Raw genomic sequence first — 14,565 nt, 5'->3', positions numbered from 1 at the left:
CGCATGCACGTTTGTTAAATGCATGCGCATGCAGCACCCAAAACGGAGAGATGTCTTTCCTGCTGGGAGAAACAGCTGAGGGCGTCTTCTCGCAGTTGAACCCCTTTCGTTCCGTTATTAATCCTAGTATCAAAAGCATAAGCATTTGGAGCGTTCCCCATTCACGTGTGGACTGCTATTAACAATTTGCGTTACATGATCCTAGCTAAAATTCTGCATATACAATTCCAACTACCGGCTCGTACACATTTCTAGAAACGAGCGCAAAACACAGCGTCAGGTTCCACCGAGACTCGAACTCGGATCGCTGGATTCAAAGTCCAGAGTGCTAACCATTACACCATGGAACCGGATGCCTGTAGCGGTCTTGAGTTCAGTAGCATCATGTCATTAAGCCGATGACATGCGATGTTATTTCATGTAGCGTCCTCAGGAAGTGTTTGCGTGGCAAATGAAGCAACCAGGTAGGCTGAAAGTGGAAGGTGCACCTTCGAATGTAGCAAGAATTCTTGCCAGTATTCGTACATCAAGTGATGTCGAAGGCTCAGGTAATCAAAATCGCGCAACGGCCACTTTCGTATGGTGCATGCATTGTGCTGGAAGCAGCCTAGCTATGGAAACAGCTATGGACACAGAGTACTGGCGAAAACTGCGTGCTGACACAGAACGCTACGTAGTGGGCGGATAGTGCGTGACACGATATCATTTGCACTTCACACGGTCGAAAAACTGACACACAACTCTAGCAGCTCTTTGAGCATTCACATACACTGGTGTTCAGCACAGCTCATGTTGTGGGTGTCGGATTAAGAAAGCTCTTTGAGAATATGGTCCAGATTGTATGCTGCAACTAGCAAGTGTGGCAAAATGTCAGTAGGTGGCGGGGTGCAGACGTGCTTCCTTGTGCGGCCTGTTGGTCTAGGGGTATGATTCCTGCTTTGGGTGCAGGAGGTTCCGGGTTCATATCCCGGACAGGCCCTACTTTTCACTTTCGCGACAACCAAACACTACGTTAAACTTGCGAGTCTCTGAAAGTAAGCCACGCAACAGGACAAACTGCATGTGGGCCACCGGCCCAAGAGACTGGCAAGTGCGTCATGTGGAAAGCAATCTACGTGGCAGGATTAAGCCGTCTTCGCTCACTTATATCTATACGTAAAGACTGGCACGTACAGCGACTCCATTCGTTTCCCAGGAACTAGTACATCGCATGCACGTTTGTTAAATGCATGCGCATGCAGCACCCAAAACGGAGAGATGTCTTTCCTGCTGGGAGAAACAGCTGAGGGCGTCTTCTCGCAGTTGAACCCCTTTCGTTCCGTTATTAATCCTAGTATCAAAAGCATAAGCATTTGGAGCGTTCCCCATTCACGTGTGGACTGCTATTAACAATTTGCGTTACATGATCCTAGCTAAAATTCTGCATATACAATTCCAACTATAGGCTCGTACACATTTCTAGAAACGAGCGCAAAACACAGCGTCAGGTTCCACCGAGACTCGAACTCGGATCGCTGGATTCAAAGTCCAGAGTGCTAACCATTACACCATGGAACCGGATGCCTGTAGCGGTCTTCAGTTCAGTAGCATCATGTCATTAAGCCGATGAGATGCGATGTTATTTCATGTAGCGTCCTCAGGAAGTGTTTGCGTGGCAAATGAAGCAACCAGGTAGGCTGAAAGTGGAAGGTGCACCTTCGAATGTAGCAAGAATTCTTGGCAGTATTCGTACATCAAGTGATGTCGAAGGCTCAGGTAATCAAAATCGCGCAACGGCCACTTTCGTATGGTGCATGCATTGTGCTGGAAGCAGCCTAGCTATGGAAACAGCTATGGACACAGAGTACTGGCGAAAACTGCGTGCTGACACAGAACGCTACGTAGTGGGCGGATAGTGCGTGACACGATAACATTTGCACTTCACACGGTCGAAATACTGACACACAACTCTAGCAGCTCTTTGAGCATTCACATACACTGGTGTTCAGCACAGCTCATGTTGTGGGTGTCGGATTAAGAAAGCTCTTTGAGAATATGGTCCAGATTGTATGCTGCAACTAGCAAGTGCGGCAAGATGTCAGTAGGTGGCGGGGTGCAGACGTGCTTCCTTGTGCGGCCTGTTGGTCTAGGGGTATGATTCCTGCTTTGGGTGCAGGAGGTTCCGGGTTCATATCCCGGACAGGCCCTACTTTTCAGTTTCGCGACAACCAAACACTACGTTAAACTTGCGAGTCTCTGAAAGTAAGCCACGCAACAGGACAAACTGCATGTGGGCCACCGGCCCAAGAGACTGGCAAGTGCGTCATGTGGAAAGCAATCTACGTGGCAGGATTAAGCCGTCTTCGCTCACTTATATCTATACGTAAAGACTGGCACGTACAGCGACTCCATTCGTTTCCCAGGAACTAGTACATCGCATGCACGTTTGTTAAATGCATGCGCATGCAGCACCCAAAACGGAGAGATGTCTTTCCTGCTGGGAGAAACAGCTGAGGGCGTCTTCTCGCAGTTGAACCCCTTTCGTTCCGTTATTAATCCTAGTATCAAAAGCATAAGCATTTGGAGCGTTCCCCATTCACGTGTGGACTGCTATTAACAATTTGCGTTACATGATCCTAGCTAAAATTCTGCATATACAATTCCAACTACCGGCTCGTACACATTTCTAGAAACGAGCGCAAAACACAGCGTCAGGTTCCACCGAGACTCGAACTCGGATCGCTGGATTCAAAGTCCAGAGTGCTAACCATTACACCATGGAACCGGATGCCTGTAGCGGTCTTCAGTTCAGTAGCATCATGTCATTAAGCCGATGAGATGCGATGTTATTTCATGTAGCGTCCTCAGGAAGTGTTTGCGTGGCAAATGAAGCAACCAGGTAGGCTGAAAGTGGAAGGTGCACCTTCGAATGTAGCAAGAATTCTTGGCAGTATTCGTACATCAAGTGATGTCGAAGGCTCAGGTAATCAAAATCGCGCAACGGCCACTTTCGTATGGTGCATGCATTGTGCTGGAAGCAGCCTAGCTATGGAAACAGCTATGGACACAGAGTACTGGCGAAAACTGCGTGCTGACACAGAACGCTACGTAGTGGGCGGATAGTGCGTGACACGATAACATTTGCACTTCACACGGTCGAAATACTGACACACAACTCTAGCAGCTCTTTGAGCATTCACATACACTGGTGTTCAGCACAGCTCATGTTGTGGGTGTCGGATTAAGAAAGCTCTTTGAGAATATGGTCCAGATTGTATGCTGCAACTAGCAAGTGCGGCAAGATGTCAGTAGGTGGCGGGGTGCAGACGTGCTTCCTTGTGCGGCCTGTTGGTCTAGGGGTATGATTCCTGCTTTGGGTGCAGGAGGTTCCGGGTTCATATCCCGGACAGGCCCTACTTTTCAGTTTCGCGACAACCAAACACTACGTTAAACTTGCGAGTCTCTGAAAGTAAGCCACGCAACAGGACAAACTGCATGTGGGCCACCGGCCCAAGAGACTGGCAAGTGTGTCATGTGGAAAGCAATCTACGTGGCAGGATTAAGCCGTCTTCGCTCACTTATATCTATACGTAAAGACTGGCACGTACAGCGATTCTATTCGTTTCCCAGGAACTAGTACATCGCATGCACGTTTGTTAAATGCATGCGCATGCAGCACCCAAAACGGAGAGATGTCTTTCCTGCTGGGAGAAACAGCTGAGGGCGTCTTCTCGCAGTTGAACCCCTTTCGTTCCGTTATTAATCCTAGTATCAATAGCATAAGCATTTGGAGCGTTCCCCATTCACGTGTGGACTGCTATTAACAATTTGCGTTACATGATCCTAGCTAAAATTCTGCATATACAATTCCAACTACCGGCTCGTACACATTTCTAGAAACGAGCGCAAAACACAGCGTCAGGTTCCACCGAGACTCGAACTCGGATCGCTGGATTCAAAGTCCAGAGTGCTAACCATTACACCATGGAACCGAATGCCTGTAGCGGTCTTCAGTTCAGTAGCATCATGTCATTAAGCCGATGAGATGCGATGTTATTTCATGTAGCGTCCTCAGGAAGTGTTTGCGTGGCAAATGAAGCAACCAGGTAGGCTGAAAGTGGAAGGTGCACCTTCGAATGTAGCAAGAATTCTTGCCAGTATTCGTACATCAAGTGATGTCGAAGGCTCAGGTAATCAAAATCGCGCAACGGCCACTTTCTTATGGTGCATGCATTGTGCTGGAAGCAGCCTAGCTATGGAAACAGCTATGGACACAGAGTACTGGCGAAAACTGCGTGCTGACACAGAACGCTACGTAGTGGGCGGATAGTGCGTGACACGATAACATTTGCACTTCACACGGTCGAAATACTGACACACAACTCTAGCAGCTCTTTGAGCATTCACATACACTGGTGTTCAGCACAGCTCATGTTGTGGGTGTCGGATTAAGAAAGCTCTTTGAGAATATGGTCCAGATTGTATGCTGCAACTAGCAAGTGCGGCAAGATGTCAGTAGGTGGCGGGGTGCAGACGTGCTTCCTTGTGCGGCCTGTTGGTCTAGGGGTATGATTCCTGCTTTGGGTGCAGGAGGTTCCGGGTTCATATCCCGGACAGGCCCTACTTTTCAGTTTCGCGACAACCAAACACTACGTTAAACTTGCGAGTCTCTGAAAGTAAGCCACGCAACAGGACAAACTGCATGTGGGCCACCGGCCCAAGAGACTGGCAAGTGCGTCATGTGGAAAGCAATCTACGTGGCAGGATTAAGCCGTCTTCGCTCACTTATATCTATACGTAAAGACTGGCACGTACAGCGATTCTATTCGTTTCCCAGGAACTAGTACATCGCATGCACGTTTGTTAAATGCATGCGCATGCAGCACCCAAAACGGAGAGATGTCTTTCCTGCTGGGAGAAACAGCTGAGGGCGTCTTCTCGCAGTTGAACCCCTTTCGTTCCGTTATTAATCCTAGTATCAAAAGCATAAGCATTTGGAGCGTTCCCCATTCACGTGTGGACTGCTATTAACAATTTGCGTTACATGATCCTAGCTAAAATTCTGCATATACAATTCCAACTACCGGCTCGTACACATTTCTAGAAACGAGCGCAAAACACAGCGTCAGGTTCCACCGAGACTCGAACTCGGATCGCTGGATTCAAAGTCCAGAGTGCTAACCATTACACCATGGAACCGGATGCCTGTAGCGGTCTTGAGTTCAGTAGCATCATGTCATTAAGCCGATGACATGCGATGTTATTTCATGTAGCGTCCTCAGGAAGTGTTTGCGTGGCAAATGAAGCAACCAGGTAGGCTGAAAGTGGAAGGTGCACCTTCGAATGTAGCAAGAATTCTTGCCAGTATTCGTACATCAAGTGATGTCGAAGGCTCAGGTAATCAAAATCGCGCAACGGCCACTTTCGTATGGTGCATGCATTGTGCTGGAAGCAGCCTAGCTATGGAAACAGCTATGGACACAGAGTACTGGCGAAAACTGCGTGCTGACACAGAACGCTACGTAGTGGGCGGATAGTGCGTGACACGATATCATTTGCACTTCACACGGTCGAAAAACTGACACACAACTCTAGCAGCTCTTTGAGCATTCACATACACTGGTGTTCAGCACAGCTCATGTTGTGGGTGTCGGATTAAGAAAGCTCTTTGAGAATATGGTCCAGATTGTATGCTGCAACTAGCAAGTGTGGCAAAATGTCAGTAGGTGGCGGGGTGCAGACGTGCTTCCTTGTGCGGCCTGTTGGTCTAGGGGTATGATTCCTGCTTTGGGTGCAGGAGGTTCCGGGTTCATATCCCGGACAGGCCCTACTTTTCACTTTCGCGACAACCAAACACTACGTTAAACTTGCGAGTCTCTGAAAGTAAGCCACGCAACAGGACAAACTGCATGTGGGCCACCGGCCCAAGAGACTGGCAAGTGCGTCATGTGGAAAGCAATCTACGTGGCAGGATTAAGCCGTCTTCGCTCACTTATATCTATACGTAAAGACTGGCACGTACAGCGACTCCATTCGTTTCCCAGGAACTAGTACATCGCATGCACGTTTGTTAAATGCATGCGCATGCAGCACCCAAAACGGAGAGATGTCTTTCCTGCTGGGAGAAACAGCTGAGGGCGTCTTCTCGCAGTTGAACCCCTTTCGTTCCGTTATTAATCCTAGTATCAAAAGCATAAGCATTTGGAGCGTTCCCCATTCACGTGTGGACTGCTATTAACAATTTGCGTTACATGATCCTAGCTAAAATTCTGCATATACAATTCCAACTATAGGCTCGTACACATTTCTAGAAACGAGCGCAAAACACAGCGTCAGGTTCCACCGAGACTCGAACTCGGATCGCTGGATTCAAAGTCCAGAGTGCTAACCATTACACCATGGAACCGGATGCCTGTAGCGGTCTTCAGTTCAGTAGCATCATGTCATTAAGCCGATGAGATGCGATGTTATTTCATGTAGCGTCCTCAGGAAGTGTTTGCGTGGCAAATGAAGCAACCAGGTAGGCTGAAAGTGGAAGGTGCACCTTCGAATGTAGCAAGAATTCTTGGCAGTATTCGTACATCAAGTGATGTCGAAGGCTCAGGTAATCAAAATCGCGCAACGGCCACTTTCGTATGGTGCATGCATTGTGCTGGAAGCAGCCTAGCTATGGAAACAGCTATGGACACAGAGTACTGGCGAAAACTGCGTGCTGACACAGAACGCTACGTAGTGGGCGGATAGTGCGTGACACGATAACATTTGCACTTCACACGGTCGAAATACTGACACACAACTCTAGCAGCTCTTTGAGCATTCACATACACTGGTGTTCAGCACAGCTCATGTTGTGGGTGTCGGATTAAGAAAGCTCTTTGAGAATATGGTCCAGATTGTATGCTGCAACTAGCAAGTGCGGCAAGATGTCAGTAGGTGGCGGGGTGCAGACGTGCTTCCTTGTGCGGCCTGTTGGTCTAGGGGTATGATTCCTGCTTTGGGTGCAGGAGGTTCCGGGTTCATATCCCGGACAGGCCCTACTTTTCAGTTTCGCGACAACCAAACACTACGTTAAACTTGCGAGTCTCTGAAAGTAAGCCACGCAACAGGACAAACTGCATGTGGGCCACCGGCCCAAGAGACTGGCAAGTGCGTCATGTGGAAAGCAATCTACGTGGCAGGATTAAGCCGTCTTCGCTCACTTATATCTATACGTAAAGACTGGCACGTACAGCGACTCCATTCGTTTCCCAGGAACTAGTACATCGCATGCACGTTTGTTAAATGCATGCGCATGCAGCACCCAAAACGGAGAGATGTCTTTCCTGCTGGGAGAAACAGCTGAGGGCGTCTTCTCGCAGTTGAACCCCTTTCGTTCCGTTATTAATCCTAGTATCAAAAGCATAAGCATTTGGAGCGTTCCCCATTCACGTGTGGACTGCTATTAACAATTTGCGTTACATGATCCTAGCTAAAATTCTGCATATACAATTCCAACTACCGGCTCGTACACATTTCTAGAAACGAGCGCAAAACACAGCGTCAGGTTCCACCGAGACTCGAACTCGGATCGCTGGATTCAAAGTCCAGAGTGCTAACCATTACACCATGGAACCGGATGCCTGTAGCGGTCTTCAGTTCAGTAGCATCATGTCATTAAGCCGATGAGATGCGATGTTATTTCATGTAGCGTCCTCAGGAAGTGTTTGCGTGGCAAATGAAGCAACCAGGTAGGCTGAAAGTGGAAGGTGCACCTTCGAATGTAGCAAGAATTCTTGGCAGTATTCGTACATCAAGTGATGTCGAAGGCTCAGGTAATCAAAATCGCGCAACGGCCACTTTCGTATGGTGCATGCATTGTGCTGGAAGCAGCCTAGCTATGGAAACAGCTATGGACACAGAGTACTGGCGAAAACTGCGTGCTGACACAGAACGCTACGTAGTGGGCGGATAGTGCGTGACACGATAACATTTGCACTTCACACGGTCGAAATACTGACACACAACTCTAGCAGCTCTTTGAGCATTCACATACACTGGTGTTCAGCACAGCTCATGTTGTGGGTGTCGGATTAAGAAAGCTCTTTGAGAATATGGTCCAGATTGTATGCTGCAACTAGCAAGTGCGGCAAGATGTCAGTAGGTGGCGGGGTGCAGACGTGCTTCCTTGTGCGGCCTGTTGGTCTAGGGGTATGATTCCTGCTTTGGGTGCAGGAGGTTCCGGGTTCATATCCCGGACAGGCCCTACTTTTCAGTTTCGCGACAACCAAACACTACGTTAAACTTGCGAGTCTCTGAAAGTAAGCCACGCAACAGGACAAACTGCATGTGGGCCACCGGCCCAAGAGACTGGCAAGTGTGTCATGTGGAAAGCAATCTACGTGGCAGGATTAAGCCGTCTTCGCTCACTTATATCTATACGTAAAGACTGGCACGTACAGCGATTCTATTCGTTTCCCAGGAACTAGTACATCGCATGCACGTTTGTTAAATGCATGCGCATGCAGCACCCAAAACGGAGAGATGTCTTTCCTGCTGGGAGAAACAGCTGAGGGCGTCTTCTCGCAGTTGAACCCCTTCCGTTCCGTTATTAATCCTAGTATCAAAAGCATAAGCATTTGGAGCGTTCCCCATTCACGTGTGGACTGCTATTAACAATTTGCGTTACATGATCCTAGCTAAAATTCTGCATATACAATTCCAACTACCGGCTCGTACACATTTCTAGAAACGAGCGCAAAACACAGCGTCAGGTTCCACCGAGACTCGAACTCGGATCGCTGGATTCAAAGTCCAGAGTGCTAACCATTACACCATGGAACCGGATGCCTGTAGCGGTCTTCAGTTCAGTAGCATCATGTCATTAAGCCGATGAGATGCGATGTTATTTCATGTAGCGTCCTCAGGTAGTGTTTGCGTGGCAAATGAAGCAACCAAGTAGGCTGAAAGTGGAAGGTGCACCTTCGAATGTAGCAAGAATTCTTGCCAGTATTCGTACATCAAGTGGTGTCGAAGGCTCAGGTAATCAAAATCGCGCAACGGCCACTTTCGTATGGTGCATGCATTGTGCTGGAAGCAGCCTAGCTATGGAAACAGCTATGGACACAGAGTACTGGCGAAAACTGCGTGCTGACACAGAACGCTACGTAGTGGGCGGATAGTGCGTGACACGATAACATTTGCACTTCACACGGTCGAAAAACTGACACACAACTCTAGCAGCTCTTTGAGCATTCACATACACTGGTGTTCAGCACAGCTCATGTTGTGGGTGTCGGATTAAGAAAGCTCTTTGAGAATATGGTCCAGATTGTATGCTGCAACTAGCAAGTGCGGCAAGATGTCAGTAGGTGGCGGGGTGCAGACGTGCTTCCTTGTGCGGCCTGTTGGTCTAGGGGTATGATTCCTGCTTTGGGTGCAGGAGGTTCCGGGTTCATATCCCGGACAGGCCCTACTTTTCAGTTTCGCGACAACCAAACACTACGTTAAACTTGCGAGTCTCTGAAAGTAAGCCACGCAACAGGACAAACTGCATGTGGGCCACCGGCCCAAGAGACTGGCAAGTGCGTCATGTGAAAAGCAATCTACGTGGCAGGATTAAGCCGTCTTCGCTCACTTATATCTATACGTAAAGACTGGCACGTACAGCGATTCTATTCGTTTCCCAGGAACTAGTACATCGCATGCACGTTTGTTAAATGCATGCGCATGCAGCACCCAAAACGGAGAGATGTCTTTCCTGCTGGGAGAAACAGCTGAGGGCGTCTTCTCGCAGTTGAACCCCTTTCGTTCCGTTATAATCCTAGTATCAAAAGCATAAGCATTTGGAGCGTTCCCCATTCACGTGTGGACTGCTATTAACAATTTGCGTTACATGATCCTAGCTAAAATTCTGCATATACAATTCCAACTACCGGCTCGTACACATTTCTAGAAACGAGCGCAAAACACAGCGTCAGGTTCCACCGAGACTCGAACTCGGATCGCTGGATTCAAAGTCCAGAGTGCTAACCATTACACCATGGAACCGGATGCCTGTAGCGGTCTTCAGTTCAGTAGCATCATGTCATTAAGCCGATGAGATGCGATGTTATTTCATGTAGCGTCCTCAGGAAGTGTTTGCGTGGCAAATGAAGCAACCAAGTAGGCTGAAAGTGGAAGGTGCACCTTCGAATGTAGCAAGAATTCTTGCCAGTATTCGTACATCAAGTGGTGTCGAAGGCTCAGGTAATCAAAATCGCGCAACGGCCACTTTCGTATGGTGCATGCATTGTGCTGGAAGCAGCCTAGCTATGGAAACAGCTATGGACACAGAGTACTGGCGAAAACTGCGTGCTGACACAGAACGCTACGTAGTGGGCGGATAGTGCGTGACACGATAACATTTGCACTTCACACGGTCGAAATACTGACACACAACTCTAGCAGCTCTTTGAGCATTCACATACACTGGAGTTCAGCACAGCTCATGTTGTGGGTGTCGGATTAAGAAAGCTCTTTGAGAATATGGTCCAGATTGTATGCTGCAACTAGCAAGTGCGGCAAGATGTCAGTAGGTGGCGGGGTGCAGACGTGCTTCCTTGTGCGGCCTGTTGGTCTAGGGGTATGATTCCTGCTTTGGGTGCAGGAGGTTCCGGGTTCATACCCCGGACAGGCCCTACTTTTCACTTTCGCGACAACCAAACACTACGTTAAACTTGCGAGTCTCTGAAAGTAAGCCACGCAACAGGACAAACTGCATGGGGGCCACCGGCCCAAGAGACTGGCAAGTGCGTCATGTGGAAAGCAATCTACGTGGCAGGATTAAGCCGTCTTCGCTCACTTATATCTATACGTAAAGACTGGCACGTACAGCGATTCTATTCGTTTCCCAGGAACTAGTACATCGCATGCACGTTTGTTAAATGCATGCGCATGCAGCACCCAAAACGGAGAGATGTCTTTCCTGCTGGGAGAAACAGCTGAGGGCGTCTTCTCGCAGTTGAACCCCTTTCGTTCCGTTATTAATCCTAGTATCAAAAGCATAAGCATTTGGAGCGTTCCCCATTCACGTGTGGACTGCTATTAACAATTTGCGTTACATGATCCTAGCTAAAATTCTGCATATACAATTCCAACTACCGGCTCGTACACATTTCTAGAAACGAGCGCAAAACACAGCGTCAGGTTCCACCGAGACTCGAACTCGGATCGCTGGATTCAAAGTCCAGAGTGCTAACCATTACACCATGGAACCGGATGCATGTAGCAGTCTTCAGTTCAGTAGCATCATGTCATTAAGCCGATGAGATGCGATGTTATTTCATGTAGCGTCCTCAGGAAGTGTTTGCGTGGCAAATGAAGCAACCAAGTAGGCTGAATGTGGAAGGTGCACCTTCGATTGTAGCAAGAATTCTTGCCAGTATTCGTACATCAAGTGATGTCGAAGGCTCAGGTAATCAAAATCGCGCAACGGCCACTTTCGTATGGTGCATGCATTGTGCTGGAAGCAGCCTAGCTATGGAAACAGCTATGGACACAGAGTACTGGCGAAAACTGCGTGCTGACACAGAACGCTACGTAGTGGGCGGATAGTGCGTGACACGATAACATTTGCACTTCACACGGTCGAAATACTGACACACAACTCTAGCAGCTCTTTGAGCATTCACATACACTGGTGTTCAGCACAGCTCATGTTGTGGGTGTCGGATTAAGAAAGCTCTTTGAGAATATGGTCCAGATTGTATGCTGCAACTAGCAAGTGCGGCAAGATGTCAGTAGGTGGCGGGGTGCAGACGTGCTTCCTTGTGCGGCCTGTTGGTCTAGGGGTATGATTCCTGCTTTGGGTGCAGGAGGTTCCGGGTTCATATCCCGGACAGGCCCTACTTTTCAGTTTCGCGACAACCAAACACTACGTTAAACTTGCGAGTCTCTGAAAGTAAGCCACGCAACAGGACAAACTGCATGTGGGCCACCGGCCCAAGAGACTGGCAAGTGCGTCATGTGAAAAGCAATCTACGTGGCAGGATTAAGCCGTCTTCGCTCACTTATATCTATACGTAAAGACTGGCACGTACAACGATTCTATTCGTTTCCCAGGAACTAGTACATCGCATGCACGTTTGTTAAATGCATGCGCATGCAGCACCCAAAACGGAGAGATGTCTTTCCTGCTGGGAGAAACAGCTGAGGGCGTCTTCTCGCAGTTGAACCCCTTTCGTTCCGTTATTAATCCTAGTATCAAAAGCATAAGCATTTGGAGCGTTCCCCATTCACGTGTGGACTGCTATTAACAATTTGCGTTACATGATCCTAGCTAAAATTCTGCATATACAATTCCAACTACCGGCTCGTACACATTTCTAGAAACGAGCGCAAAACACAGCGTCAGGTTCCACCGAGACTCGAACTCGGATCGCTGGATTCAAAGTCCAGAGTGCTAACCATTACACCATGGAACCAGATGCCTGTAGCGGTCTTCAGTTCAGTAGCATGATGTCATTAAGCCGATGAGATGCGATGTTATTTCATGTAGCGTCCTCAGGAAGTGTTTGCGTGGCAAATGAAGCAACCAGGTAGGCTGAAAGTGGAAGGTGCACCTTCGAATGTAGCAAGAATTCTTGCCAGTATTCGTACATCAAGTGATGTCGAAGGCTCAGGTAATCAAAATCGCGCAACGGCCACTTTCGTATGGTGCATGCATTGTGCTGGAAGCAGCCTAGCTATGGAAACAGCTATGGACACAGAGTACTGGCGAAAACTGCGTGCTGACACAGAACGCTACGTAGTGGGCGGATAGTGCGTGACACGATAACATTTGCACTTCACACGGTCGAAATACTGACACACAACTCTAGCAGCTCTTTGAGCATTCACATACACTGGTGTTCAGCACAGCTCATGTTGTGGGTGTCGGATTAAGAAAGCTCTTTGAGAATATGGTCCAGATTGTATGCTGCAACTAGCAAGTGCGGCAAGATGTCAGTAGGTGGCGGGGTGCAGACGTGCTTCCTTGTGCGGCCTGTTGGTCTAGGGGTATGATTCCTGCTTTGGGTGCAGGAGGTTCCGGGTTCATATCCCGGACAGGCCCTACTTTTCACTTTCGCGACAACCAAACACTACGTTAAACTTGCGAGTCTCTGAAAGTAAGCCACGCAACAGGACAAACTGCATGTGGGCCACCGGCCCAAGAGACTGGCAAGTGCGTCATGTGGAAAGCAATCTACGTGGCAGGATTAAGCCGTCTTCGCTCACTTATATCTATACGTAAAGACTGGCACGTACAGCGATTCTATTCGTTTCCCAGGAACTAGTACATCGCATGCACGTTTGTTAAATGCATGCGCATGCAGCACCCAAAACGGAGAGATGTCTTTCCTGCTGGGAGAAACAGCTGAGGGCGTCTTCTCGCAGTTGAACCCCTTTCGTTCCGTTATTAATCCTAGTATCAAAAGCATAAGCATTTGGAGCGTTCCCCATTCACGTGTGGACTGCTATTAACAATTTGCGTTACATGATCCTAGCTAAAATTCTGCATATACAATTCCAACTACCGGCTCGTACACATTTCTAGAAACGAGCGCAAAACACAGCGTCAGGTTCCACCGAGACTCGAACTCGGATCGCTGGATTCAAAGTCCAGAGTGCTAACCATTACACCATGGAACCGGATGCCTGTAGCGGTCTTGAGTTCAGTAGCATCATGTCATTAAGCCGATGAGATGCGATGTTATTTCATGTAGCGTCCTCAGGAAGTGTTTGCGTGGCAAATGAAGCAACCAGGTAGGCTGAAAGTGGAAGGTGCACCTTCGAATGTAGCAAGAATTCTTGCCAGTATTCGTACATCAAGTGATGTCGAAGGCTCAGGTAATCAAAATCGCGCAACGGCCACTTTCGTATGGTGCATGCATTGTGCTGGAAGCAGCCTAGCTATGGAAACAGCTATGGACACAGAGTACTGGCGAAAACTGCGTGCTGACACAGAACGCTACGTAGTGGGCGGATAGTGCGTGACACGATAACATTTGCACTTCACACGGTCGAAAAACTGACACACAACTCTAGCAGCTCTTTGAGCATTCACATACACTGGTGTTCAGCACAGCTCATGTTGTGGGTGTCGGATTAAGAAAGCTCTTTGAGAATATGGTCCAGATTGTATGCTGCAACTAGCAAGTGTGGCAAAATGTCAGTAGGTGGCGGGTTGCAGACGTGCTTCCTTGTGCGGCCTGTTGGTCTAGGGGTATGATTCCTGCTTTGGGTGCAGGAGGTTCCGGGTTCATATCCCGGACAGGCCCTACTTTTCACTTTCGCGACAACCAAACACTACGTTAAACTTGCGAGTCTCTGAAAGTAAGCCACGCAACAGGACAAACTGCATGTGGGCCACCGGCCCAAGAGACTGGCAAGTGCGTCATGTGGAAAGCAATCTACGTGGCAGGATTAAGCCGTCTTCGCTCACTTATATCTATACGTAAAGACTGGCACGTACAGCGACTCCATTCGTTTCCCAGGAACTAGTACATCGCATGCACGTTTGTTAAATGCATGCGCATGCAGCACCCAAAACGGAGAGATGTCTTTCCTGCTGGGAGAAACAGCTGAGGG

The 14,565-nt window shown here is 48.5% G+C and overlaps 24 non-coding genes across 24 annotated transcripts; 12 read left to right on the top strand and 12 right to left on the bottom strand.

Annotated features, from left to right (window-relative positions):
• Positions 1-278: 278 nt before the first annotated feature.
• Trnaq-uug (transfer RNA glutamine (anticodon UUG)) lies at positions 279-350 on the bottom strand. Its single transcript has one exon. It is a non-coding gene; the product is annotated as a tRNA-Gln (tRNA).
• A 557-nt stretch (positions 351-907) lies between these two features.
• Trnap-ugg (transfer RNA proline (anticodon UGG)) lies at positions 908-979 on the top strand. Its single transcript has one exon. It is a non-coding gene; the product is annotated as a tRNA-Pro (tRNA).
• Positions 980-1,485: 506 nt separating this feature from the next.
• Trnaq-uug (transfer RNA glutamine (anticodon UUG)) lies at positions 1,486-1,557 on the bottom strand. Its single transcript has one exon. It is a non-coding gene; the product is annotated as a tRNA-Gln (tRNA).
• A 557-nt stretch (positions 1,558-2,114) lies between these two features.
• Positions 2,115-2,186, top strand: Trnap-ugg (transfer RNA proline (anticodon UGG)). The gene has a single exon. It is a non-coding gene; the product is annotated as a tRNA-Pro (tRNA).
• Positions 2,187-2,692: 506 nt separating this feature from the next.
• Trnaq-uug (transfer RNA glutamine (anticodon UUG)) lies at positions 2,693-2,764 on the bottom strand. The gene has a single exon. It is a non-coding gene; the product is annotated as a tRNA-Gln (tRNA).
• A 557-nt stretch (positions 2,765-3,321) lies between these two features.
• Trnap-ugg (transfer RNA proline (anticodon UGG)) lies at positions 3,322-3,393 on the top strand. Its single transcript has one exon. It is a non-coding gene; the product is annotated as a tRNA-Pro (tRNA).
• A 506-nt stretch (positions 3,394-3,899) lies between these two features.
• Trnaq-uug (transfer RNA glutamine (anticodon UUG)) lies at positions 3,900-3,971 on the bottom strand. The gene has a single exon. It is a non-coding gene; the product is annotated as a tRNA-Gln (tRNA).
• A 557-nt stretch (positions 3,972-4,528) lies between these two features.
• Trnap-ugg (transfer RNA proline (anticodon UGG)) lies at positions 4,529-4,600 on the top strand. The gene has a single exon. It is a non-coding gene; the product is annotated as a tRNA-Pro (tRNA).
• Positions 4,601-5,106: 506 nt separating this feature from the next.
• On the bottom strand, positions 5,107-5,178 carry Trnaq-uug (transfer RNA glutamine (anticodon UUG)). Its single transcript has one exon. It is a non-coding gene; the product is annotated as a tRNA-Gln (tRNA).
• Positions 5,179-5,735: 557 nt separating this feature from the next.
• Positions 5,736-5,807, top strand: Trnap-ugg (transfer RNA proline (anticodon UGG)). Its single transcript has one exon. It is a non-coding gene; the product is annotated as a tRNA-Pro (tRNA).
• Positions 5,808-6,313: 506 nt separating this feature from the next.
• Trnaq-uug (transfer RNA glutamine (anticodon UUG)) lies at positions 6,314-6,385 on the bottom strand. Its single transcript has one exon. It is a non-coding gene; the product is annotated as a tRNA-Gln (tRNA).
• Positions 6,386-6,942: 557 nt separating this feature from the next.
• Positions 6,943-7,014, top strand: Trnap-ugg (transfer RNA proline (anticodon UGG)). Its single transcript has one exon. It is a non-coding gene; the product is annotated as a tRNA-Pro (tRNA).
• Positions 7,015-7,520: 506 nt separating this feature from the next.
• Positions 7,521-7,592, bottom strand: Trnaq-uug (transfer RNA glutamine (anticodon UUG)). Its single transcript has one exon. It is a non-coding gene; the product is annotated as a tRNA-Gln (tRNA).
• Positions 7,593-8,149: 557 nt separating this feature from the next.
• On the top strand, positions 8,150-8,221 carry Trnap-ugg (transfer RNA proline (anticodon UGG)). Its single transcript has one exon. It is a non-coding gene; the product is annotated as a tRNA-Pro (tRNA).
• Positions 8,222-8,727: 506 nt separating this feature from the next.
• Positions 8,728-8,799, bottom strand: Trnaq-uug (transfer RNA glutamine (anticodon UUG)). The gene has a single exon. It is a non-coding gene; the product is annotated as a tRNA-Gln (tRNA).
• Positions 8,800-9,356: 557 nt separating this feature from the next.
• On the top strand, positions 9,357-9,428 carry Trnap-ugg (transfer RNA proline (anticodon UGG)). The gene has a single exon. It is a non-coding gene; the product is annotated as a tRNA-Pro (tRNA).
• A 505-nt stretch (positions 9,429-9,933) lies between these two features.
• Positions 9,934-10,005, bottom strand: Trnaq-uug (transfer RNA glutamine (anticodon UUG)). Its single transcript has one exon. It is a non-coding gene; the product is annotated as a tRNA-Gln (tRNA).
• Positions 10,006-10,562: 557 nt separating this feature from the next.
• On the top strand, positions 10,563-10,634 carry Trnap-ugg (transfer RNA proline (anticodon UGG)). The gene has a single exon. It is a non-coding gene; the product is annotated as a tRNA-Pro (tRNA).
• A 506-nt stretch (positions 10,635-11,140) lies between these two features.
• On the bottom strand, positions 11,141-11,212 carry Trnaq-uug (transfer RNA glutamine (anticodon UUG)). The gene has a single exon. It is a non-coding gene; the product is annotated as a tRNA-Gln (tRNA).
• A 557-nt stretch (positions 11,213-11,769) lies between these two features.
• On the top strand, positions 11,770-11,841 carry Trnap-ugg (transfer RNA proline (anticodon UGG)). Its single transcript has one exon. It is a non-coding gene; the product is annotated as a tRNA-Pro (tRNA).
• Positions 11,842-12,347: 506 nt separating this feature from the next.
• Trnaq-uug (transfer RNA glutamine (anticodon UUG)) lies at positions 12,348-12,419 on the bottom strand. The gene has a single exon. It is a non-coding gene; the product is annotated as a tRNA-Gln (tRNA).
• Positions 12,420-12,976: 557 nt separating this feature from the next.
• Trnap-ugg (transfer RNA proline (anticodon UGG)) lies at positions 12,977-13,048 on the top strand. The gene has a single exon. It is a non-coding gene; the product is annotated as a tRNA-Pro (tRNA).
• Positions 13,049-13,554: 506 nt separating this feature from the next.
• On the bottom strand, positions 13,555-13,626 carry Trnaq-uug (transfer RNA glutamine (anticodon UUG)). Its single transcript has one exon. It is a non-coding gene; the product is annotated as a tRNA-Gln (tRNA).
• A 557-nt stretch (positions 13,627-14,183) lies between these two features.
• Positions 14,184-14,255, top strand: Trnap-ugg (transfer RNA proline (anticodon UGG)). The gene has a single exon. It is a non-coding gene; the product is annotated as a tRNA-Pro (tRNA).
• The last annotated feature ends 310 nt before the right edge of the window (positions 14,256-14,565 follow it).

This window comes from Schistocerca cancellata, chromosome 2 (genome assembly GCF_023864275.1).
Source record: "Schistocerca cancellata isolate TAMUIC-IGC-003103 chromosome 2, iqSchCanc2.1, whole genome shotgun sequence".
Lineage (NCBI taxonomy): Eukaryota > Metazoa > Arthropoda > Insecta > Orthoptera > Acrididae > Schistocerca > Schistocerca cancellata.
Note: the sequence above shows the minus strand (reverse complement) of the source record. Positions and strands in the feature narration are given on the sequence as shown.